Below are 19,775 nucleotides of genomic sequence, written 5' to 3'. Positions count from 1 at the left end.
AGAGCAGACTGACCTGAGAGCAAACTGACCTGAGAGCAAACTGACCTGAGAGAGCAAACTGACCTGAGAGAGCAAACTGACCTGAGAGCAAACTGACCTGAGAGAGCAGACTGACCTGAGAGCAAACTGACCTGAGAGCAAACTGACCTGAGAGAGTAGACTGACCTGAGAGAGCAAACTGACCTGAGAGAGCAGACTGACCTGAGTGCAAACTGACCTGAGTGCAAACTGACCTGAGAGAGCAAACTGACCTGAGAGAGCAGACTGACCTGAGAGCAAACTGACCTGAGAGCAAACTGACCTGAGAGAGTAGACTGACCTGAGAGAGCAAACTGACCTGAGAGAGCAAACTGACCTGAGTGCAAACTGACCTGAGTGCAAACTGACCTGAGAGCAGACTGACCTGAGAGCAGACTGACCTGAGAGAGCAGACTGACCTGAGAGCAAACTGACCTGAGAGAGCAGACTGACCTGAGTGCAAACTGACCTGAGAGAGCAGACTGACCTGAGTGCAAACTGACCTGAGAGAGCAAACTGACCTGAGAGCAGACTGACCTGAGAGCAGACTGACCTGAGAGAGCAGACTGACCTGAGAGCAAACTGACCTGAGAGAGCAGACTGACCTGAGAGAGTAGACTGACCTGAGAGCAAACTGACCTGAGAGAGCAGACTGACCTGAGAGAGCAGACTGACCTGAGAGAGTAGACTGACCTGAGAGAGTAGACTGACCTGAGAGCAGACTGACCTGAGAGCAAACTGACCTGAGAGAGCAGACTGACCTGAGAGAGCAGACTGACCTGAGAGCAGACTGACCTGAGAGCAGACTGACCTGAGAGCAAACTGACCTGAGAGAGCAAACTGACCTGAGAGCAAACTGACCTGAGAGCAGACTGACCTGAGAGCAGACTGACCTGAGAGCAGACTGACCTGAGAGCAAACTGACCTGAGAGAGCAGACTGACCTGAGAGCAAACTGACCTGAGAGCAGACTGACCTGAGAGAGCAGACTGACCTGAGAGCAAACTGACCTGAGAGAGCAAACTGACCTGAGAGCAGACTGACCTGAGAGCAAACTGACCTGAGAGCAAACTGACCTGAGAGCAGACTGACCTGAGAGCAGACTGACCTGAGAGCAGACTGACCTGAGAGCAGACTGACCTGAGAGCAAACTGACCTGAGAGCAGACTGACCTGAGAGAGCAGACTGACCTGAGAGCAAACTGTCCCGAGAGTAAGAAAAATGACTCTACTTCAGTTTGTGTTTTTCATTCATTTTAATATTCGATGAATAATTTCTCTCTCTCTCTCTCTCTCTCTCTCTCTCTCTCTCTCTCTCTCTCTCTCTCTCTCTCTCCTGCAGCTCTCATCTCTGACCGGCACCTTCACTGTGAGACATGCTGCCTTTGATTGGCCAGCTGGAGGAGTTAATCAGGAATAGAAAGATGAAGGCTGATAAGGAGGTCAAAGGTCATTGATAATAAGAACTCATCATTGACTCAACTCTGAGACAAAACTCGACCTTCAAACGCCTTTGATTGAAGCATTGAACTATAAGAAAACTCAAATGATTAAACAAGTCAACTGATTGGAAACACATGGACACCTGTGAGATCACTCCGACTGCAATGTCAGACACCTGACATCCTCCACATTCACCTGACGTCCTCCACACTGACTTGACGTCCTCCAGGTTCACCTGACATCCTCCACATTCACCTGACGTCCTCCACACTCACCTGACGTCCTCCATGCTGACCTGACAACCTCCAATGACGTCCTCCACACTCACTTGACGTCCTCCATGCTCACCTGACGTCCTCCACGTTCGCCTGACGTCCTCCAGGCTCACCTGACGTCCTTCACTGATGTCCTCCAGGCTCACCTGACGTCCTTCAGGTACACCTAACATCCTACACGCTCACCTGACGTCCTCCAAGCCCACCTGACGTCCTCCAGGCTCACCTGACGTCCTCCAGGCTCACCTGACGTCCTCCAGGCACACCTGACGTCCTACACGCTCACCTGACGTCCTCCAGGCTCACCTGACGTCCTCCAGGCACACCTGACGTCCTACACATTCACCTGACGTCCTCCAGGCTCACCTGACGTCCTCCACGCTCAGTTTATCTCAGTATCCACCTGCAGGCTCCAACTGAGAGGCTTCAATTATCACCTCATCTCTAAATGTCTGCAGGTAAAAAATACCTAGGAGTGACGAGGGTGGAGCCGAGACTCTAGACAACGATGTTCTGCTGGTGTAACATTTGAAAACGTGAGATTTCTGACTGAAATATCAAATAATATCAGAGTAACATCTCTCAGCTGCAGTTTTAACATGCTAACATGTTCTAAAACATAAAATCAATTATAAATAAATAATTATTGTGAATAAGTTGGTCTATATTCATCTCACATGTAGCTCGTTAGCATGCTGACTCGTCCTTTGTGTGTCTGTTTCAGACGGTAAACAAACAGAGTGACAGGAAGTGAAAGTGTCAGTGTGCTATGTGACACTCGGGCGGGTAAAGAGGCTGATTGTGTGTCTCAGCGTGACGCTCTGCCTCCATCTTTGACTGCGGCCTGACAGACGACGTGTGAGGATAAAACCCCCACATGGTGTCTACAGGCTGCCAGCTCACAGGAACACAGTGCAGGTCAGACTACTTCCTGCTCATGCTCAAAAGAGGACCACACGAGGACCGCTCCGTCCTCGCAAGACGACCACTAAACTCTCTGAAGGCCCCCGGGGTCTGGACCCGGGACCAGGAAACACCCCTCAGTGTTTGCACAGTCCTCGGGTACGTTTGTTTTTTGTGTTGGCTGCAGAGGGGAGCGGCTGGCGGAGAGGACACGCTCTGAAAGCTGCAACCACGGTCACCTAGCAACAGCACCTTTGAGCTGGAAGAAAGCTCCGGAAGATTCTGACAAGAGGGACAGCAGAGAGCAGATTCTTGTTCAACAGGAAAAAAAATATTAACCTTTTAAACTCATGGTCAGATAAACGTTTCTCAAACATGGTTTCTGTCTTCATAGTTAGGTTTTATCATGCTGATTTGTGGCAGTGTTCATTAATCTTTTAGTTTAGATTAAGTTATCTGATGGTATAAAAAGAAGTATAACTCCATGATTGACAGCTGTGTTGACCAATGAGGCTCCTGCTTTGCTGTGTACCAGATGATCGGAACAGAGGAGGAACGGTGAGAGGAAACTGAACTTTCCAAAACCGTGAGTGTCTGCTTCAAACTGACACAAGAACCCACCTCAGTGACCTTTGACCTTTTAGCAGGAAGTTTAATGTGTGTTTCAGATGGAGGAAGGGGCACTAGAACAATATGTCAGCGCCCATCACGGATCGTGTTTTAGCTTCACTTCAGTTGAACAGGAGAAGGTTTACATGTGTTGTCCATCTTTGAAGACAGTCTGAGAGTGATGTCCTGTTTGTTAAATAAAAGCAAATAAAGCAAATGAAAGCACACAACTTCCTGCTGAGCTCGCTCTGTGTGTATGTTTGTCTTTTATATTCAGGAAGTGTGTGTATCCCAGTGCATTATGGGAAACAGCAGGAGTCTGTTTGTCACTGACATCATGTGGAGGCTTTTATTTTGACATTGATTCATGTGTGATTTATTCAACATTCATACACTGTAAAAAAAAATTAAGAGTTCCTTTTCTTTTCTTTTATTCCAACTTTGTGCTGTTGTTTTTACGTAGGAAAACAAACATTGTTTCAGTGAATAATGTTACAGACGAACAACCATACAACCCCCAACCTGAATATCTCACGTTTTCTGAGGTTTAATTTATATCCAGAGATCTTACGAAAATATATAAAGATTTTTAAATCCTTTAAATTGAACAGAGTGCAGTCCTGTTCTCCTACTGGACCACTGCAAAACGTTAATAATTACATTAATTGGTTGAGGCAGTAAGTCAGTCAGGAGGGGAGCCGAGGGTTTAATAGTTCAAGTATGAACCCCAAAAAGCTCAGGAGTGACATCTGTCCAGATATACACGTCAGTAGGTTCTGTTTGTGCACAAGTGTGTTTCAAGCCTTTGCGTGAGACATGCTGTCAAAGTTTTACATGCTGATGACCTCACAAAGCATCTGTGATGTCATGGGGCCCTCTGGTGGCCTAATGCTGCACATTGTTGTTATAAAAGCCCTGTTTGACCCAATCCCAATGCAAACCCCTGTGTGTGTGTGTGTGTGTGTGTGTGTGTGTGTGTGTGTGTGTGTGTGTGTGTGTGTGTGTGTGTGTGTGCGTGCATGTGTGTGTGTGTGCGCGTGTGTATGTCTGTGTGTGTGTGTGTGTGTGTGTGTGTGTCTGTGTGTGTGTGTGTGTTTGTCCATGTGTGTGTGTCTATGTGTGTGTGTCTCTGTGTGTGTGTGTCTTTCTGTGTGTGTCTGTGTGTGTTTGTCCGTGTGTGTGTGTGTGTGTGTGTGTGTGTGTGTGTGTGTGTGTGTGTGTGTGTGTGTGTGTGTGTGTGGTTGAGGGGAACACACTGATGTCATCAAAGAAAACATGTTTTTTTCATGCATCAAGTCAGTGAGACTGGACTCTGGGGGTACGTCTCAGTTCCCTTAATTACATCCACGTTTCCTTCACTTGCCTCCTCCACTTGCGGAAATGATCAATTAAAACAAACAGTCAGACTGATCATGAAAGTGATTATGAAGGAATATGTTATGATCTTTTAAATTAAAACGTCATATTAACAGACTTTTAGTTTGATGCTGAATCAAAAAACAAATCAAATATAAAGTCTGGAGTGATCAGTCTACAATCCATTATTTGAATATTATGGAATTTATACCTAAAATTTCATTGTTACTCCTCATGTCAAACACTTTTTTCATCCCAGATCATCACAGACTGACAGATGGTAAGTCTGTTTAAATATCCGGCGGTCCATTTAGCGTCTTTTTAATATGAATTGCATATTACATGTTTCATGTTTCATGTCAGCGAGAATGGACTCTGCAATCACAGCATGTCTCTTTCACGCAATCGGTCAGCGCACTCGTCTGTTAACCGAGAGGTTCATGGTTTGAGCCCACCCAGGCAGGAGAATTGCATATTACTGGATCCTTCAAGGTCACCCAGGAGAGAGAAGTGGCGATTCTCTACATTACAAGTGCCATGTCTTTAGACTCGGTAGGCATCTTACCAAACATGACTTGACAGCAGTCATTTCCAATTTGCCCCTTGACCTTTACAGAATGCCAAGGATGTTCAAATTATGGTTGAATTGACTGAACAGGGAAGGGAGATGTTAACAAGCTGAGTTAATTCAATCAAATTTTTAACATGAAACATTCGCGTTCAAAACAGCTGATGGTGCCGTGGCTTAGTTGGTCAAAGTGCCTGTCTAGTAAACAAGAGAGCCCGTGTTCAAATCCCAGCAGTGCCTATGTTGCATTTACCTGAGTTTTTGGAGCAGTAAAACTTAATGTGCATCTTCAGGCAAAGGTCAATGGTGCAACCCACCTCGGGTACTTTTGTAAGATTGCTGCAAAGGTATTTGCTGTGATGGTCCCAAATTGTGCTCTTCTAAGGGGTGTTGTGGCTTAGTTGGTGAAAGCGCCTGTCTAGTAAACAGGAGATCCTGGGTTCAACTCCCAGCAGCACCTTCACAAATTCACTCATCTAAGAAAGCTTCTACTGTTCAAACCTGGGAGCAGCACTTCTGATTACCTTTCCCCAAATAGAACCTTTCCAAGACAAGATTAAAGGAGACACACTGATGTCATCAAAGAAGACATGTTTCATGTTAGCAAGACTGGACTCTGCAATCACAGCATGTCTCTGTGGCACAATAGGTCAGCACACTCATCTGTTAACCAAGAGGATTATCAGTCAAGCCCACCCAGGGATGAGAATTGCATATTACTGGATCCTTCAAGGTCACCCAGGAGAGAGAAGTGGCTATTCTCTACATTACAAGTGCCATGTCTTTAGACTCAGTAGTCATCTTACCAAACATGACTTGACAGCAGTCATTTCCAATTTGCCCCTTGACCTTTACAGAATGCCAAGGATGTTCAAATTATGGTTGAATTGACTGAACAGGGAAGGGAGATGTTAACAAGCTGAGTTAATTCAATCAAATTTTTAACATGAAACATTCGCATTCAAAACAGCTGATGGTGCCGTGGCTTAGTTTGTCAAAGTGCCTGTCTAGTAAACAGGAGAGCCTGTGTTCGAATCCCAGCAGTGCCTATGTTGCATTTACCTGAGTTTTTGGAGCAGTAAAACTTCATGTGCATCTTCAGGCAAAGGTCAATGGTGCAACCCACCTCAAGTACTTTTGTAAGATTGCTGCAAAGGTATTTGCTGTGATGGTCCCAAATTGTGCTCTTGTAAGGGGTGCTGTGGCTTAGTTGGTTAAAGCGCCTGTCTAGTAAACAGGCAATCCTGGGTTCAACTCTCAGCAGCACCTTCACAAATTCACTCGTCTAAGAAAGCTTCTACTGTTCAAACCTGGGAGCAGCACCTCTGATTACCTTTCCAAGACAAGATTAAAGGAGAGACACTGATGTCATCAAAGAAGACATGTTTTATGCTTCATGTCAGCGAGAATGGACTCTGCAATCACAGCATGTCTCTTTCGCGCAATGGGTCAGCGCACTCGTCTGTTAACCGAGAGGTTGATGGTTTGAGCCCACCCAGGCAGGAGAATTCCATATTACTGGATTCTTCAGGGTCACCCAGGAGAGAGAAGTGGCTTTTCTCTACATTACAAGTGCCATGTCTTTAGACTCGGTAGGCATCTTACCAAACATGACTTGACAGCAGTCATTTCCAATTTGCCCCTTGACCTTTACACACTGCCAGGTATGCTCTAATTATGGTTGACTTGACTGAACAGGGAAGTTAGATGTTAACAAGCTGAGTTGATTCAATTCACTTGTCCATGAAAGCTACTCCTGTTCAAACCTGGTAGCAGCAATTTTGATTACTTTTCCCCAAATACAACGGTTCCAAGACAAGGTTGAAGGTGACAGACTGATGTCATCAAAGAAGACATGTTTCATGTCAGCGAGAATGGACTCTGCAGTCACAGCATGTCTCTGTGGCGCAATCGGTCAGCGCGCTCGGCTGTTAACCGAGAGGATGGTGGTTCGAGCCCACCCAGGGACGAGAATTGCATCTTACTGGATTCTTCAAGGTCACCCAAAAGCGAGAAGTTGCTTTTCTCTACATTACAAGTGCCATGTCTTTTGACTCGGTAGTCATCTTACCAAACATGACTTGACAGCAGTCATTTCCCATTTGCCCCTTGACCTTTACAGAATGCCAGGGATGCTCTAATTATGGTTGACTTGACTGAACAGGGAAGGGAGATGTTACCAAGCTGAGTTGATTCAATCAAATTCTAAACATGAAACATTCGCACATGAAGCAGCTGGTGGTGCCGTGGCTTAGTTGGTCAAAGTGCCTGTCTAGTAAACAGGAGAGCCTGGGTTCAAATCCCAGCGGTGCCTATGTTGCATTTACCTGAGTTTTCAGAGCAGTAAAACTTCATGTGCATCTTCAGGCAAAGGTCAATGGTGCAACCCACCTCAGGTACTTTTGTAAGATTGCTGCAAAGGTATTTGCTGTGATGGTCCCAAATTGTGCTCTTGTAAGGGGTGCTGTGGCTTAGTTGGTGAAAGCGCCTGTCTAGTAAACAGGAGATCCTGGGTTCAACTCCCAGCAGCACCTTCACAAGTTCACTTGTCTAAGAAAGCTTCTACTGTTCCAACCTGGGAGCAGCACCTCTGATTACCTTTCAAAGACAAGATTAAAGGAGACAAACTAATGTCATCAAAGAAGACATGTTTCATGATAGCAAGACTGGGCTCTGCAATCACAGCATGTCTCTGTGGCACAATAGGTCAGCACACTCATCTGTTAACCAAGAGGATTATGGGTCAAGCCCACCCAGGGATGAGAATTGCATATTACTGGATTCTTCAAGGTCACCCAGGAGAGAGAAGTGGCTATTCTCTACATTATAAGTGCCATGTCGTCAGACTCGGTAGTCATCTTACCAAACATGACTTGACAGCAGTCATTTCCAATTTGCCCCTTGACCTTTACAGAATGCCAGGGATGTTCAAATTATGGTTGATTTGACTGAACAGGTAAGGGAGATGTTAACAAGCTGAGTTAATTCAATCAAATTCCAAACATGAAACATTCGCATTCAAAGCAGCTGATGGTGCCGTGGCTTAGTTGGTCAAAGTGCCTGTCTAGTGAACAGGAGAGCCTGTGTTCAAATCCCAGCGGTGCCTATGTTGCATTTACCTGAGTTTTTGGAGCAGTAAAACTTAATGTGCATCTTCAGGCAAAGGTCAATGGTGCAACCCACCTCAGGTACTTTTGTAAGATTGCTGCAAAGGTATTTGCTGTGATGGTCCCAAATTGTGCTCTTCTAAGGGGTGCTGTGGCTTAGTTGGTGAAAGCGCCTGTCTAGTAAACAGGAGATCCTGGGTTCAGCTCCCAGCAGCGCCTTCACAAACTCACTTGTCTAAGAAAGCTTCTACTGTTCAAACCTGGGAGCAGCACTTTTGATTACTTTTCCCCAAATAGAACCTTTCCGAGACAAGATTAAAGGGGAGAGACACTGATGTCATCAAAGAAGACATGTTTCATGTCAGCGAGAATGGACTCTGCAATCACAGCATGTCTCTTTCGCGCAATGGGTCAGCGCACTTGTCTGTTAACCGAGAGGTTGATGGTTTGAGCCCACCCAGGCAGGAGAACTCCATATTACTGGATTCTTCAGGGTCACCCAGGAGAGAGAAGTGGCTTTTCTCTACATTACAAGTGCCATGTCTTTAGACTCGGTAGGCATCTTACCAAACATGACTTGACAGCAGTCATTTCCCATTTGCCCCTTGACCTTTACAGAATGCCAGGGATGCTCTAATTATGGTTGACTTGACTGAACAGGGAAGGGAGATGTTACCAAGCTGAGTTGATTCAATTCACTTGTCCATGAAAGCTACTCCTGTTCAAACCTGGTAGCAGCAATTTTGATTACTTTTCCCCAAATACAACGGTTCCAAGACAAAGGTTGAAGGTGACAGACTGATGTCATCAAAGAAGACATGTTTCATGTCAGCGAGAATGGACTCTTGGGCCACAGCATGTCTCTGTGGCGCAATAGGTCAGCGCGCTCGGCTGTTAACCGAGAGGATGGTGGTTCGAGCCCACCCAGGGACGAGAATTTCATCTTACTGGATTCTTCAAGGTCACCCAAAAGCGAGAAGTTGCTTTTCTCTACATTACAAGTGCCATGTCTTTTGACTCGGTAGTCATCTTACCAAACATGACTTGACAGCAGTCATTTCCCATTTGCCCCTTGACCTTTACAGAATGCCAGGGATGCTCTAATTATGGTTGACTTGACTGAACAGGGAAGGGAGATGTTACCAAGCTGAGTTGATTCAATCAAATTCTAAACATGAAACATTCGCACATGAAGCAGCTGGTGGTGCCGTGGCTTAGTTGGTCAAAGTGCCTGTCTAGTAAACAGGAGAGCCTGGGTTCAAATCCCAGCGGTGCCTATGTTGCATTTACCTGAGTTTTCAGAGCAGTAAAACTTCATGTGCATCTTCAGGCAAAGGTCAATGGTGCAACCCACCTCAGGTACTTTTGTAAGATTGCTGCAAAGGTATTTGCTGTGATGGTCCCAAATTGTGGTCTTCTAAGGGGTGCTGTGGCTTAGTTGGTGAAAGCACCTGTCTAGTAAACAGGAGATCCTGGGTTCAACTCCCAGCAGCGCCTTCACAAATTCACTTATCTAAGAAAGCTTCTACTGTTCAAACCTGGGAGCAGCACTTTTGATTACTTTTCCCCAAATAGAACCTTTCCGAGACAAGATTAAAGGAGATACACTGATGTCATCAAAGAAGACATGTTTCATGTCAGCGAGAATGGACTCTGCAATCACAGCATGTCTCTTTCACGCAATGGGTCAGCGCACTTGTCTGTTAACCGAGAGGTTGATGGTTTGAGCCCACCCAGGCCGGAGAATTCCATATTACTGGATTCTTCAGGGTCACCCAGGAGAGAGAAGTGGCTTTTCTCTACATTACAAGTGCCATGTCTTTAGACTCGGTAGGCATCTTACCAAACATGACTTGACAGCAGTCATTTCCAATTTGCCCCTTGACCTTTACACACTGCCAGGTATGCTCTAATTATGGTTGACTTGACTGAACAGGGAAGTTAGATGTTAACAAGCTGAGTTGATTCAATTCACTTGTCCATGAAAGCTACTCCTGTTCAAACCTGGTAGCAGCAATTTTGATTACTTTTCCCCAAATAGAACGGTTCCAAGACAAGGTTGAAGGTGACAGACTGATGTCATCAAAGAAGACATGTTTCATGTCAGCAAGAATGGACTCTGCAGTCACAGCATGTCTCTGTGGCGCAATCGGTCAGCGCGCTCGGCTGTTAACCGAGAGGATGGTGGTTCGAGCCCACCCAGGGACGAGAATTGCATCTTACTGGATTCTTCAAGGTCACCCAAAAGCGAGAAGTTGCTTTTCTCTACATTACAAGTGCCATCTCTTTTGACTCGGTAGTCATCTTACCAAACATGACTTGACAGCAGTCATTTCCCATTTGCCCCTTGACCTTTACAGAATGCCAGGGATGCTCTAATTATGGTTGACTTGACTGAACAGGGAAGGGAGATGTTACCAAGCTGAGTTGATTCAATCAAATTCTAAACATGAAACATTCACACATGAAGCAGCTGGTGGTGCCGTGGCTTAGTTGGTCAAAGTGCCTGTCTAGTAAACAGGAGAGCCTGGGTTCAAATCCCAGCGGTGCCTGTGTTGCATTTACCTGAGTTTTCGGAGCAGTAAAACTTCATGTGCATCTTCAGGCAAAGGTCAATGGTGCAACCTACCTCAGGTACTTTTGTAAGATTGCTGCAAAAATATGTGCTGTGATGGTTCCAAATTGTGCCCTTCTGAGGGGTGCTGTGGCTTAGCTGGTGAAAGCACCTGTCTAGTAAACAGGAGATCCTGGGTTCAACTCCCAGCAGCGCCTTCACAAGTTCACTTGTCTAAGAAAGCTTGTACTGTTCAAACCTGGGAGCAGCACTTCTGATTACCTTTCCAAGACAAGATTAAAGGAGACAAACTGATGTCATCAAAGAAGACATGTTTCATGTTAGCAAGACTGGGCTCTGTAATCACAGCATGTCTCTGTGGCACAATTGGTCAGCACACTCATCTGTTCACCAAGAGGATTATGGGTCAAGCCCACCCAGGGATGAGAATTGCATATTACTGGATTCTTCAAGGTCACCCAGGAGAGAGAAGTGGCTATTTTCTACATTACAAGTGCCATGTCGTCAGACTCGGTAGTCATCTTACCAAACATGACTTGACAGCAGTCATTTCCAATTTGCCCCTTGACCTTTACAGAATGCCAGGGATGTTCAAATTATGGTTGATTTGACTGAACAGGTAAGGGAGATGTTAACAAGCTGAGTTAATTCAATCAAATTTTTAACATGAAACATTCGCATTCAAAGCAGCTGATGGTGCCGTGGCTTAGTTGGTCAAAGTGCCTGTCTAGCAAACAGGAGAGCCTGTGTTCAAATCCCAGCGGTGCCTATGTTGCATTTACCTGAGTTTTTGGAGCAGTAAAACTTAATGTGCATCTTCAGGCAAAGGTCAATGGTGCAACCCACCTCAGGTACTTTTGTAAGATTGCTGCAAAGGTATTTGCTGTGATGGTCCCAAATTGTGCTTTTCTAAGGGGTGCTGTGGCTTAGTTGGTGAAAGCACCTGTCTAGTTAACAGGAGATCCTGGGTTCAACTCCAAGCAGCACCTTCACAAATTCACTTGTCTAAGAAAGCTTCTACTGTTCAAACCTGGGAGCAGTACTTTTGATTACTTTTCCCCAAATAGAACCTTTCCGAGACAAGATTAAAGGAGAGACACTGATGTCGTCAAAGAAGACATATTTCATGTTTCATGTCAGCGAGAATGGACTCTACAATCACAGCATGTCTCTTTCGCGCAATGGGTCAGCACACTCGTCTGTTAACCGAGAGGTTGATGGTTTGAGCCCACCCAGGGACGAGAATTGCATCTTACTGGATTCTTCAAGGTCACCCAAAAGCGAGAAGTTGCTTTTCTCTACATTACAAGTGCCATCTCTTTTGACTCGGTAGTCATCTTACCAAACATGACTTGACAGCAGTCATTTCCCATTTGCCCCTTGACCTTTACAGAATGCCAGGGATGCTCTAATTATGGTTGACTTGACTGAACAGGGAAGGGAGATGTTACCAAGCTGAGTTGATTCAATCAAATTCTAAACATGAAACATTCGCACATGAAGCAGCTGGTGGTGCCGTGGCTTAGTTGGTCAAAGTGCCTGTCTAGTAAACAGGAGAGCCTGGGTTCAAATCCCAGCGGTGCCTATGTTGCATTTACCTGAGTTTTCAGAGCAGTAAAACTTCATGTGCATCTTCAGGCAAAGGTCAATGGTGCAACCCACCTCAGGTACTTTTGTAAGATTGCTGCAAAGGTATTTGCTGTGATGGTCCCAAATTGTGCTCTTGTTAGGGGTGCTGTGGCTTAGTTGGTGAAAGCGCCTGTCTAGTAAACAGGAGATCCTGGGTTCAACTCCCAGCAGCGCCTTCACAAATTCACTCATCTAAGAAAGCTTCTACTGTTCAAACCTGGGAGCAGCACTTCTGATTACCCTTCCCCAAATAGAACCTTTCCAAGACAAGATTAAAGGAGACACACTGATGTCATCAAAGAAGACATATTTCATGTTTCATGTCAGCAAGAATGGACTCTGCAATCACAGCATGTCTCTTTCGCACAATGGGTCAGCACACTCGTCTGTTAACCGAGAGGTTGATGGTTTGAGCCCACCCAGGGACGAGAATTGCATCTTACTGGATTCTTCAAGGTCACCCAAAAGCGAGAAGTGGCTTTTCTCTACATTACAAGTGCCATCTCTTTTGACTCGGTAGTCATCTTACCAAACATGACTTGACAGCAGTCATTTCCAATTTGCCCCTTGACCTTTACACACTGCCAGGTATGCTCTAATTATGGTTGACTTGACTGAACAGGGAAGTTAGATGTTAACAAGCTGAGTTGATTCAATTCACTTGTCCATGAAAGCTACTCCTGTTCAAACCTGGTAGCAGCAATTTTGATTACTTTTCCCCAAATACAACGGTTCCAAGACAAAGGTTGAAGGTGACAGACTGATGTCATCAAAGAAGAAATGTTTCATGTCAGCGAGAATGGACTCTTGGGCCACAGCATGTCTCTGTGGCGCAATCGGTCAGCGCGCTCGGCTGTTAACCGAGAGGATGGTGGTTCGAGCCCACCCAGGGACGAGAATTGCATCTTACTGGATTCTTCAAGGTCACCCAAAAGCGAGAAGTTGCTTTTCTCTACATTACAAGTGCCATCTCTTTTGACTCGGTAGTCATCTTACCAAACATGACTTGACAGCAGTCATTTCCCATTTGCCCCTTGACCTTTACAGAATGCCAGGGATGCTCTAATTATGGTTGACTTGACTGAACAGGGAAGGGAGATGTTACCAAGCTGAGTTGATTCAATCAAATTCTAAACATGAAACATTCGCACATGAAGCAGCTGGTGGTGCCGTGGCTTAGTTGGTCAAAGTGCCTGTCTAGTAAACAGGAGAGCCTGGGTTCAAATCCCAGCGGTGCCTATGTTGCATTTACCTGAGTTTTCAGAGCAGTAAAACTTCATGTGCATCTTCAGGCAAAGGTCAATGGTGCAACCCACCTCAGGTACTTTTGTAAGATTGCTGCAAAGGTATTTGCTGTGATGGTCCCAAATTGTGCTCTTATAAGGGGTGCTGTGGCTTAGTTGGTGAAAGCGCCTGTCTAGTAAACAGGAGATCCTGGGTTCAACTCCCAGCAGCACCCTCACAAGCTCACTTGTCTAAGAAAGCTTCTACTGTTCCAACCTGGGAGCAGCACCTCTGATTACCCCTCCAAGACAAGATTAAAGGAGACAAACTAATGTCATCAAAGAAAACATGTTTCATGTTTCATGTGTCATGTTAGCAAGACTGGGCTCTGCAATCACAGCATGTCTCTGTGGCACAATAGGTCAACACACTCATCTGTTAACCAAGAGGATTATGGGTCAAGCCCACCCAGGGATGAGAATTGCATATTACTGGATTCTTCAAGGTCACCCAGGAGAGAGAAGTGGCTATTCTCTACATTATAAGTGCCATGTCGTCAGACTCGGTAGTCATCTTACCAAACATGACTTGACAGCAGTCATTTCCAATTTGCCCCTTGACCTTTACAGAATGCCAGGGATGTTCAAATTATGGTTGATTTGACTGAACAGGTAAGGGAGATGTTAACAAGCTGAGTTAATTCAATCAAATTCTAAACATGAAACATTCGCATTCAAAGCAGCTGATGGTGCCGTGGCTTAGTTGGTCAAAGTGCCTGTCTAGTGAACAGGAGAGCCTGTGTTCAAATCCCAGCAGTGCCTATGTTGCATTTACCTGAGTTTTTGGAGCAGTAAAACTTAATGTGCATCTTCAGGCAAAGGTCAATGGTGCAACCCACCTCAGGTACTTTTGTAAGATTGCTGCAAAGGTATTTGCTGTGATGGTCCCAAATTGTGTTCTTCTAAGGGGTGCTGTGGCTTAGTTGGTGAAAGCGCCTGTCTAGTAAACAGGAGATCCTGGGTTCAACTCCCAGCAGCACCTTCACAAATTCACTTGTCTAAGAAAGCTTCTACTGTTCAAACCTGGGAGCAGCACCTCTGATTACCTTTCCAAGACAAGATTAAAGGAGACAAACTAATGTCATCAAAGAAGACATGTTTCATGTTTCATGTTTCATGTTTCATGTTAGCAAGACTGGGCTCTGCAATCACAGCATGTCTCTGTGGCACAATAGGTCAACACACTCATCTGTTAACCAAGAGGATTATGGGTCAAGCCCACCCAGGGATGAGAATTGCATATTACTGGATTCTTCAAGGTCACCCAAAAGCGAGAAGTTGCTTTTTTCTACATTACAAGTGCCATCTCTTTTGACTCGGTAGTCATCTTACCAAACATGACTTGACAGCAGTCATTTCCAATTTGCCCCTTGACCTTTACAGAATGCCAGGGATGTTCAAATTATGGTTGATTTGACTGAACAGGTAAGGGAGATGTTAACAAGCTGAGTTAATTCAATCAAATTCCAAACATGAAACATTCGCATTCAAAGCAGCTGATGGTGCCGTGGTTTAGTTGGTCAAAGTGCCTGTCTAGTGAACAGGAGAGCCTGTGTTCAAATCCCAGCGGTGCCTATGTTGCATTTACCTGAGTTTTTGGAGCAGTAAAACTTAATGTGCATCTTCAGGCAAAGGTCAATGGTGCAACCCACCTCAAGTACTTTTGTAAGATTGCTGCAAAGGTATTTGCTGTGATGGTCCCAAATTGTGCTCTTCTAAGGGGTGCTGTGGCTTAGTTGGTGAAAGCGCCTGTCTAGTAAACAGGAGATCCTGGGTTCAACTCCCAGCAGCGCCTTCACAAACTCACTTATCTAAGAAAGCTTCTACTGTTCAAACCTGGGAGCAGCACTTTTGATTACTTTTCCCCAAATAGAACCTTTCCGAGACAAGATTAAAGGGGAGAGACACTGATGTCATCAAAGAAGACATGTTTCATGTCAGCGAGAATGGACTCTGCAATCACAGCATGTCTCTTTCGCGCAATGGGTCAGCGCACTTGTCTGTTAACCGAGAGGTTGATGGTTTGAGCCCACCCAGGCAGGAGAACTCCATATTACTGGATTCTTCAGGGTCACCCAGGAGAGAGAAGTGGCTTTTCTCTACATTACAAGTGCCATGTCTTTAGACTCGGTAGGCATCTTACCAAACATGACTTGACAGCAGTCATTTCCAATTTGCCCCTTGACCTTTACACACTGCCAGGTATGCTCTAATTATGGTTGACTTGACTGAACAGGGAAGTTAGATGTTAACAAGCTGAGTTGATTCAATTCACTTGTCCATGAAAGCTACTCCTGTTCAAACCTGGTAGCAGCAATTTTGATTACTTTTCCCCAAATACAACGGTTCCAAGACAAAGGTTGAAGGTGACAGACTGATGTCATCAAAGAAGACATGTTTCATGTCAGCGAGAATGGACTCTTGGGCCACAGCATGTCTCTGTGGCGCAATAGGTCAGCGCGCTCGGCTGTTAACCGAGAGGATGGTGGTTCGAGCCCACCCAGGGACGAGAATTGCATCTTACTGGATTCTTCAAGGTCACCCAAAAGCGAGAAGTTGCTTTTCTCTACATTACAAGTGCCATGTCTTTTGACTCGGTAGTCATCTTACCAAACATGACTTGACAGCAGTCATTTCCCATTTGCCCCTTGACCTTTACAGAATGCCAGGGATGCTCTAATTATGGTTGACTTGACTGAACAGGGAAGGGAGATGTTACCAAGCTGAGTTGATTCAATCAAATTCTAAACATGAAACATTCGCACATGAAGCAGCTGGTGGTGCCGTGGCTTAGTTGGTCAAAGTGCCTGTCTAGTAAACAGGAGAGCCTGGGTTCAAATCCCAGCGGTGCCTATGTTGCATTTACCTGAGTTTTCAGAGCAGTAAAACTTCATGTGCATCTTCAGGCAAAGGTCAATGGTGCAACCCACCTCAGGTACTTTTGTAAGATTGCTGCAAAGGTATTTGCTGTGATGGTCCCAAATTGTGCTCTTGTAAGGGGTGCTGTGGCTTAGTTGGTGAAAGCACCTGTCTAGTAAACAGGAGATCCTGGGTTCAACTCCCAGCAGCACCCTCACAAGTTCATTTGTCTAAGAAAGCTTCTACTGTTCCAACCTGGGAGCAGCACCTCTGATTACCCCTCCAAGACAAGATTAAAGGAGACAAACTAATGTCATCAAAGAAGACATGTTTCATGTTTCATGTTAGCAAGACTGGGCTCTGCAATCACAGCATGTCTCTGTGGCACAATAGGTCAGCACACTCATCTGTTAACCAAGAGGATTATGGGTCAAGCCCACCCAGGGATGAGAATTGCATATTACTGGATTCTTCAAGGTCACCTAGGAGAGAGAAGTGGCTATTCTCTACATTATAAGTGCCATGTCGTCAGACTCGGTAGTCATCTTACCAAACATGACTTGACAGCAGTCATTTCCAATTTGCCCCTTGACCTTTACAGAATGCCAGGGATGTTCAAATTATGGTTGATTTGACTGAACAGGTAAGGGAGATGTTAACAAGTTGAGTTAATTCAATCAAATTCCAAACATGAAACATTCGCATTCAAAGCAGCTGATGGTGCCGTGGCTTAGTTGGTCAAAGTGCCTGTCTAGTGAACAGGAGAGCCTGTGTTCAAATCCCAGCGGTGCCTATGTTGCATTTAGCTGAGTTTTTGGAGCAGTAAAACTTAATGTGCATCTTCAGGCAAAGGTCAATGGTGCAACCTACCTCAGGTACTTTTGTAAGATTGCTGCAAAGGTATTTGCTGTGATGGTCCCAAATTGTGCTCTTCTAAGGGGTGCTTTGGCTTAGTTGGTGAAAGCGCCTGTCTAGTAAACAGGAGAACCTGGGTTCAACTCCCAGCAGCACCTTCACAAATTCACTTGTCTAAGAAAGCTTCTACTGTTCAAACCTGGGAGCAGCACTTTTGATTACTTTTCCCCAAATAGAACCTTTCCGAGACAAGATTAGAGGGGAGAGACACTGATGTCATCAAAGAAGACATGTTTCATGTCAGCGAGAATGGACTCTGCAATCACAGCATGTCTCTTTCACGCAATGGGTCAGCGCACTTGTCTGTTAACGGAGAGGTTGATGGTTTGAGCCCACCCAGGCCGGAGAATTCCATATTACTGGATTCTTCAGGGTCACCCAGGAGAGAGAAGTGGCTTTTCTCTACATTACAAGTGCCATGTCTTTAGACTCGGTAGGCATCTTACCAAACATGACTTGACAGCAGTCATTTCCAATTTGCCCCTTGACCTTTACACACTGCCAGGTATGCTCTAATTATGGTTGACTTGACTGAACAGGGAAGTTAGATGTTAACAAGCTGAGTTGATTCAATTCACTTGTCCATGAAAGCTACTCCTGTTCAAACCTGGTAGCAGCAATTTTGATTACTTTTCCCCAAATAGAACGGTTCCAAGACAAGGTTGAAGGTGACAGACTGATGTCATCAAAGAAGACATGTTTCATGTCAGCAAGAATGGACTCTGCAGTCACAGCATGTCTCTGTGGCGCAATCGGTCAGCGCGCTCGGCTGTTAACCGAGAGGATGGTGGTTCGAGCCCACCCAGGGACGAGAATTGCATCTTACTGGATTCTTCAAGGTCACCCAAAAGCGAGAAGTTGCTTTTCTCTACATTACAAGTGCCATCTCTTTTGACTCGGTAGTCATCTTACCAAACATGACTTGACAGCAGTCATTTCCCATTTGCCCCTTGACCTTTACAGAATGCCAGGGATGCTCTAATTATGGTTGACTTGACTGAACAGGGAAGGGAGATGTTACCAAGCTGAGTTGATTCAATCAAATTCTAAACATGAAACATTCACACATGAAGCAGCTGGTGGTGCCGTGGCTTAGTTGGTCAAAGTGCCTGTCTAGTAAACAGGAGAGCCTGGGTTCAAATCCCAGCGGTGCCTGTGTTGCATTTACCTGAGTTTTCGGAGCAGTAAAACTTCATGTGCATCTTCAGGCAAAGGTCAATGGTGCAACCTACCTCAGGTACTTTTGTAAGATTGCTGCAAAAATATGTGCTGTGATGGTTCCAAATTGTGCCCTTCTGAGGGGTGCTGTGGCTTAGCTGGTGAAAACACCTGTCTAGTAAACAGGAGATCCTGGGTTCAACTCCCAGCAGCGCCTTCACAAGTTCACTTGTCTAAGAAAGCTTCTACTGTTCAAACTTGGGAGCAGCACTTCTGATTACCTTTCCAAGACAAGATTAAAGGAGACAAACTGATGTCATCAAAGAAGACATGTTTCATGTTAGCAAGACTGGGCTCTGCAATCACAGCATGTCTCTGTGGCAAAATAGGTCAGCACACTCATCTGTTCACCAAGAGGATTATGGGTCAAGCCCACCCAGGGATGAGAATTGCATATTACTGGATTCTTCAAGGTCACCCAAAAGCGAGAAGTTGCTTTTCTCTACATTACAAGTGCCATCTCTTTTGACTCGGTAGTCATCTTACCAAACATGACTTGACAGCAGTCATTTCCAATTTGCCCCTTGACCTTTACAGAATGCCAGGGATGTTCAAATTATGGTTGATTTGACTGAACAGGTAAGGGAGATGTTAACAAGCTGAGTTAATTCAATCAAATTCCAAACATGAAACATTCGCATTCAAAGCAGCTGATGGTGCCGTGGCTTAGTTGGTCAAAGTGCCTGTCTAGTGAACAGGAGAGCCTGTGTTCAAATCCCAGCAGTGCCTATGTTGCATTTACCTGAGTTTTTGGAGCAGTAAAACTTAATGTGCATCTTCAGGCAAAGGTCAATGGTGCAACCCACCTCAGGTACTTTTGTAAGATTGCTGCAAAGGTATTTGCTGTGATGGTCCCAAATTGTGCTCTTCTAAGGGGTGCTGTGGCTTAGTTGGTGAAAGCACCTGTCTAGTAAACAGGAGATCCTGGGTTCAACTCCCAACAGCGCCTTCACAAACTCACTTGTCTAAGAAAGCTTCTACTGTTCAAACCTGGGAGCAGCACTTTTGATTACTTTTCC

The 19,775-nt window shown here is 45.2% G+C and overlaps 34 non-coding genes across 34 annotated transcripts; all 34 read left to right on the top strand.

The window, feature by feature from the left end:
• Window positions 1–5,556: 5,556 nt before the first annotated feature.
• Window positions 5,557–5,630, top strand: trnat-agu (transfer RNA threonine (anticodon AGU)). Its single transcript has one exon. It is a non-coding gene; the product is annotated as a tRNA-Thr (tRNA).
• Window positions 5,631–6,365: 735 nt separating this feature from the next.
• On the top strand, window positions 6,366–6,439 carry trnat-agu (transfer RNA threonine (anticodon AGU)). Its single transcript has one exon. It is a non-coding gene; the product is annotated as a tRNA-Thr (tRNA).
• A 627-nt stretch (window positions 6,440–7,066) lies between these two features.
• trnan-guu (transfer RNA asparagine (anticodon GUU)) lies at window positions 7,067–7,140 on the top strand. The gene has a single exon. It is a non-coding gene; the product is annotated as a tRNA-Asn (tRNA).
• Window positions 7,141–7,410: 270 nt separating this feature from the next.
• trnat-agu (transfer RNA threonine (anticodon AGU)) lies at window positions 7,411–7,484 on the top strand. The gene has a single exon. It is a non-coding gene; the product is annotated as a tRNA-Thr (tRNA).
• A 146-nt stretch (window positions 7,485–7,630) lies between these two features.
• Window positions 7,631–7,704, top strand: trnat-agu (transfer RNA threonine (anticodon AGU)). Its single transcript has one exon. It is a non-coding gene; the product is annotated as a tRNA-Thr (tRNA).
• Window positions 7,705–8,202: 498 nt separating this feature from the next.
• trnat-agu (transfer RNA threonine (anticodon AGU)) lies at window positions 8,203–8,276 on the top strand. The gene has a single exon. It is a non-coding gene; the product is annotated as a tRNA-Thr (tRNA).
• A 146-nt stretch (window positions 8,277–8,422) lies between these two features.
• trnat-agu (transfer RNA threonine (anticodon AGU)) lies at window positions 8,423–8,496 on the top strand. The gene has a single exon. It is a non-coding gene; the product is annotated as a tRNA-Thr (tRNA).
• Window positions 8,497–9,136: 640 nt separating this feature from the next.
• Window positions 9,137–9,210, top strand: trnan-guu (transfer RNA asparagine (anticodon GUU)). Its single transcript has one exon. It is a non-coding gene; the product is annotated as a tRNA-Asn (tRNA).
• Window positions 9,211–9,480: 270 nt separating this feature from the next.
• On the top strand, window positions 9,481–9,554 carry trnat-agu (transfer RNA threonine (anticodon AGU)). The gene has a single exon. It is a non-coding gene; the product is annotated as a tRNA-Thr (tRNA).
• A 146-nt stretch (window positions 9,555–9,700) lies between these two features.
• trnat-agu (transfer RNA threonine (anticodon AGU)) lies at window positions 9,701–9,774 on the top strand. Its single transcript has one exon. It is a non-coding gene; the product is annotated as a tRNA-Thr (tRNA).
• Window positions 9,775–10,411: 637 nt separating this feature from the next.
• Window positions 10,412–10,485, top strand: trnan-guu (transfer RNA asparagine (anticodon GUU)). The gene has a single exon. It is a non-coding gene; the product is annotated as a tRNA-Asn (tRNA).
• Window positions 10,486–10,755: 270 nt separating this feature from the next.
• Window positions 10,756–10,829, top strand: trnat-agu (transfer RNA threonine (anticodon AGU)). Its single transcript has one exon. It is a non-coding gene; the product is annotated as a tRNA-Thr (tRNA).
• A 146-nt stretch (window positions 10,830–10,975) lies between these two features.
• trnat-agu (transfer RNA threonine (anticodon AGU)) lies at window positions 10,976–11,049 on the top strand. The gene has a single exon. It is a non-coding gene; the product is annotated as a tRNA-Thr (tRNA).
• A 498-nt stretch (window positions 11,050–11,547) lies between these two features.
• On the top strand, window positions 11,548–11,621 carry trnaa-agc (transfer RNA alanine (anticodon AGC)). Its single transcript has one exon. It is a non-coding gene; the product is annotated as a tRNA-Ala (tRNA).
• A 146-nt stretch (window positions 11,622–11,767) lies between these two features.
• trnat-agu (transfer RNA threonine (anticodon AGU)) lies at window positions 11,768–11,841 on the top strand. The gene has a single exon. It is a non-coding gene; the product is annotated as a tRNA-Thr (tRNA).
• A 522-nt stretch (window positions 11,842–12,363) lies between these two features.
• On the top strand, window positions 12,364–12,437 carry trnat-agu (transfer RNA threonine (anticodon AGU)). Its single transcript has one exon. It is a non-coding gene; the product is annotated as a tRNA-Thr (tRNA).
• A 146-nt stretch (window positions 12,438–12,583) lies between these two features.
• Window positions 12,584–12,657, top strand: trnat-agu (transfer RNA threonine (anticodon AGU)). The gene has a single exon. It is a non-coding gene; the product is annotated as a tRNA-Thr (tRNA).
• Window positions 12,658–13,302: 645 nt separating this feature from the next.
• Window positions 13,303–13,376, top strand: trnan-guu (transfer RNA asparagine (anticodon GUU)). The gene has a single exon. It is a non-coding gene; the product is annotated as a tRNA-Asn (tRNA).
• Window positions 13,377–13,646: 270 nt separating this feature from the next.
• On the top strand, window positions 13,647–13,720 carry trnat-agu (transfer RNA threonine (anticodon AGU)). The gene has a single exon. It is a non-coding gene; the product is annotated as a tRNA-Thr (tRNA).
• Window positions 13,721–13,866: 146 nt separating this feature from the next.
• trnat-agu (transfer RNA threonine (anticodon AGU)) lies at window positions 13,867–13,940 on the top strand. The gene has a single exon. It is a non-coding gene; the product is annotated as a tRNA-Thr (tRNA).
• A 512-nt stretch (window positions 13,941–14,452) lies between these two features.
• On the top strand, window positions 14,453–14,526 carry trnat-agu (transfer RNA threonine (anticodon AGU)). Its single transcript has one exon. It is a non-coding gene; the product is annotated as a tRNA-Thr (tRNA).
• Window positions 14,527–14,672: 146 nt separating this feature from the next.
• On the top strand, window positions 14,673–14,746 carry trnat-agu (transfer RNA threonine (anticodon AGU)). The gene has a single exon. It is a non-coding gene; the product is annotated as a tRNA-Thr (tRNA).
• A 519-nt stretch (window positions 14,747–15,265) lies between these two features.
• Window positions 15,266–15,339, top strand: trnat-agu (transfer RNA threonine (anticodon AGU)). The gene has a single exon. It is a non-coding gene; the product is annotated as a tRNA-Thr (tRNA).
• Window positions 15,340–15,485: 146 nt separating this feature from the next.
• Window positions 15,486–15,559, top strand: trnat-agu (transfer RNA threonine (anticodon AGU)). Its single transcript has one exon. It is a non-coding gene; the product is annotated as a tRNA-Thr (tRNA).
• A 640-nt stretch (window positions 15,560–16,199) lies between these two features.
• Window positions 16,200–16,273, top strand: trnan-guu (transfer RNA asparagine (anticodon GUU)). The gene has a single exon. It is a non-coding gene; the product is annotated as a tRNA-Asn (tRNA).
• Window positions 16,274–16,543: 270 nt separating this feature from the next.
• On the top strand, window positions 16,544–16,617 carry trnat-agu (transfer RNA threonine (anticodon AGU)). The gene has a single exon. It is a non-coding gene; the product is annotated as a tRNA-Thr (tRNA).
• A 146-nt stretch (window positions 16,618–16,763) lies between these two features.
• Window positions 16,764–16,837, top strand: trnat-agu (transfer RNA threonine (anticodon AGU)). The gene has a single exon. It is a non-coding gene; the product is annotated as a tRNA-Thr (tRNA).
• Window positions 16,838–17,342: 505 nt separating this feature from the next.
• Window positions 17,343–17,416, top strand: trnat-agu (transfer RNA threonine (anticodon AGU)). Its single transcript has one exon. It is a non-coding gene; the product is annotated as a tRNA-Thr (tRNA).
• Window positions 17,417–17,562: 146 nt separating this feature from the next.
• Window positions 17,563–17,636, top strand: trnat-agu (transfer RNA threonine (anticodon AGU)). Its single transcript has one exon. It is a non-coding gene; the product is annotated as a tRNA-Thr (tRNA).
• A 639-nt stretch (window positions 17,637–18,275) lies between these two features.
• Window positions 18,276–18,349, top strand: trnan-guu (transfer RNA asparagine (anticodon GUU)). Its single transcript has one exon. It is a non-coding gene; the product is annotated as a tRNA-Asn (tRNA).
• A 270-nt stretch (window positions 18,350–18,619) lies between these two features.
• On the top strand, window positions 18,620–18,693 carry trnat-agu (transfer RNA threonine (anticodon AGU)). The gene has a single exon. It is a non-coding gene; the product is annotated as a tRNA-Thr (tRNA).
• A 146-nt stretch (window positions 18,694–18,839) lies between these two features.
• On the top strand, window positions 18,840–18,913 carry trnat-agu (transfer RNA threonine (anticodon AGU)). The gene has a single exon. It is a non-coding gene; the product is annotated as a tRNA-Thr (tRNA).
• Window positions 18,914–19,411: 498 nt separating this feature from the next.
• Window positions 19,412–19,485, top strand: trnat-agu (transfer RNA threonine (anticodon AGU)). Its single transcript has one exon. It is a non-coding gene; the product is annotated as a tRNA-Thr (tRNA).
• A 146-nt stretch (window positions 19,486–19,631) lies between these two features.
• trnat-agu (transfer RNA threonine (anticodon AGU)) lies at window positions 19,632–19,705 on the top strand. The gene has a single exon. It is a non-coding gene; the product is annotated as a tRNA-Thr (tRNA).
• Window positions 19,706–19,775: the final 70 nt, after the last annotated feature.

Source organism: Labrus mixtus, chromosome 13 (assembly GCF_963584025.1).
Source record: "Labrus mixtus chromosome 13, fLabMix1.1, whole genome shotgun sequence".
NCBI classification, from domain to species: domain Eukaryota; kingdom Metazoa; phylum Chordata; class Actinopteri; order Labriformes; family Labridae; genus Labrus; species Labrus mixtus.
The sequence above is the reverse complement of the archived record's forward strand: the minus strand, read 5'-3'. Positions and strand labels throughout refer to the sequence as shown.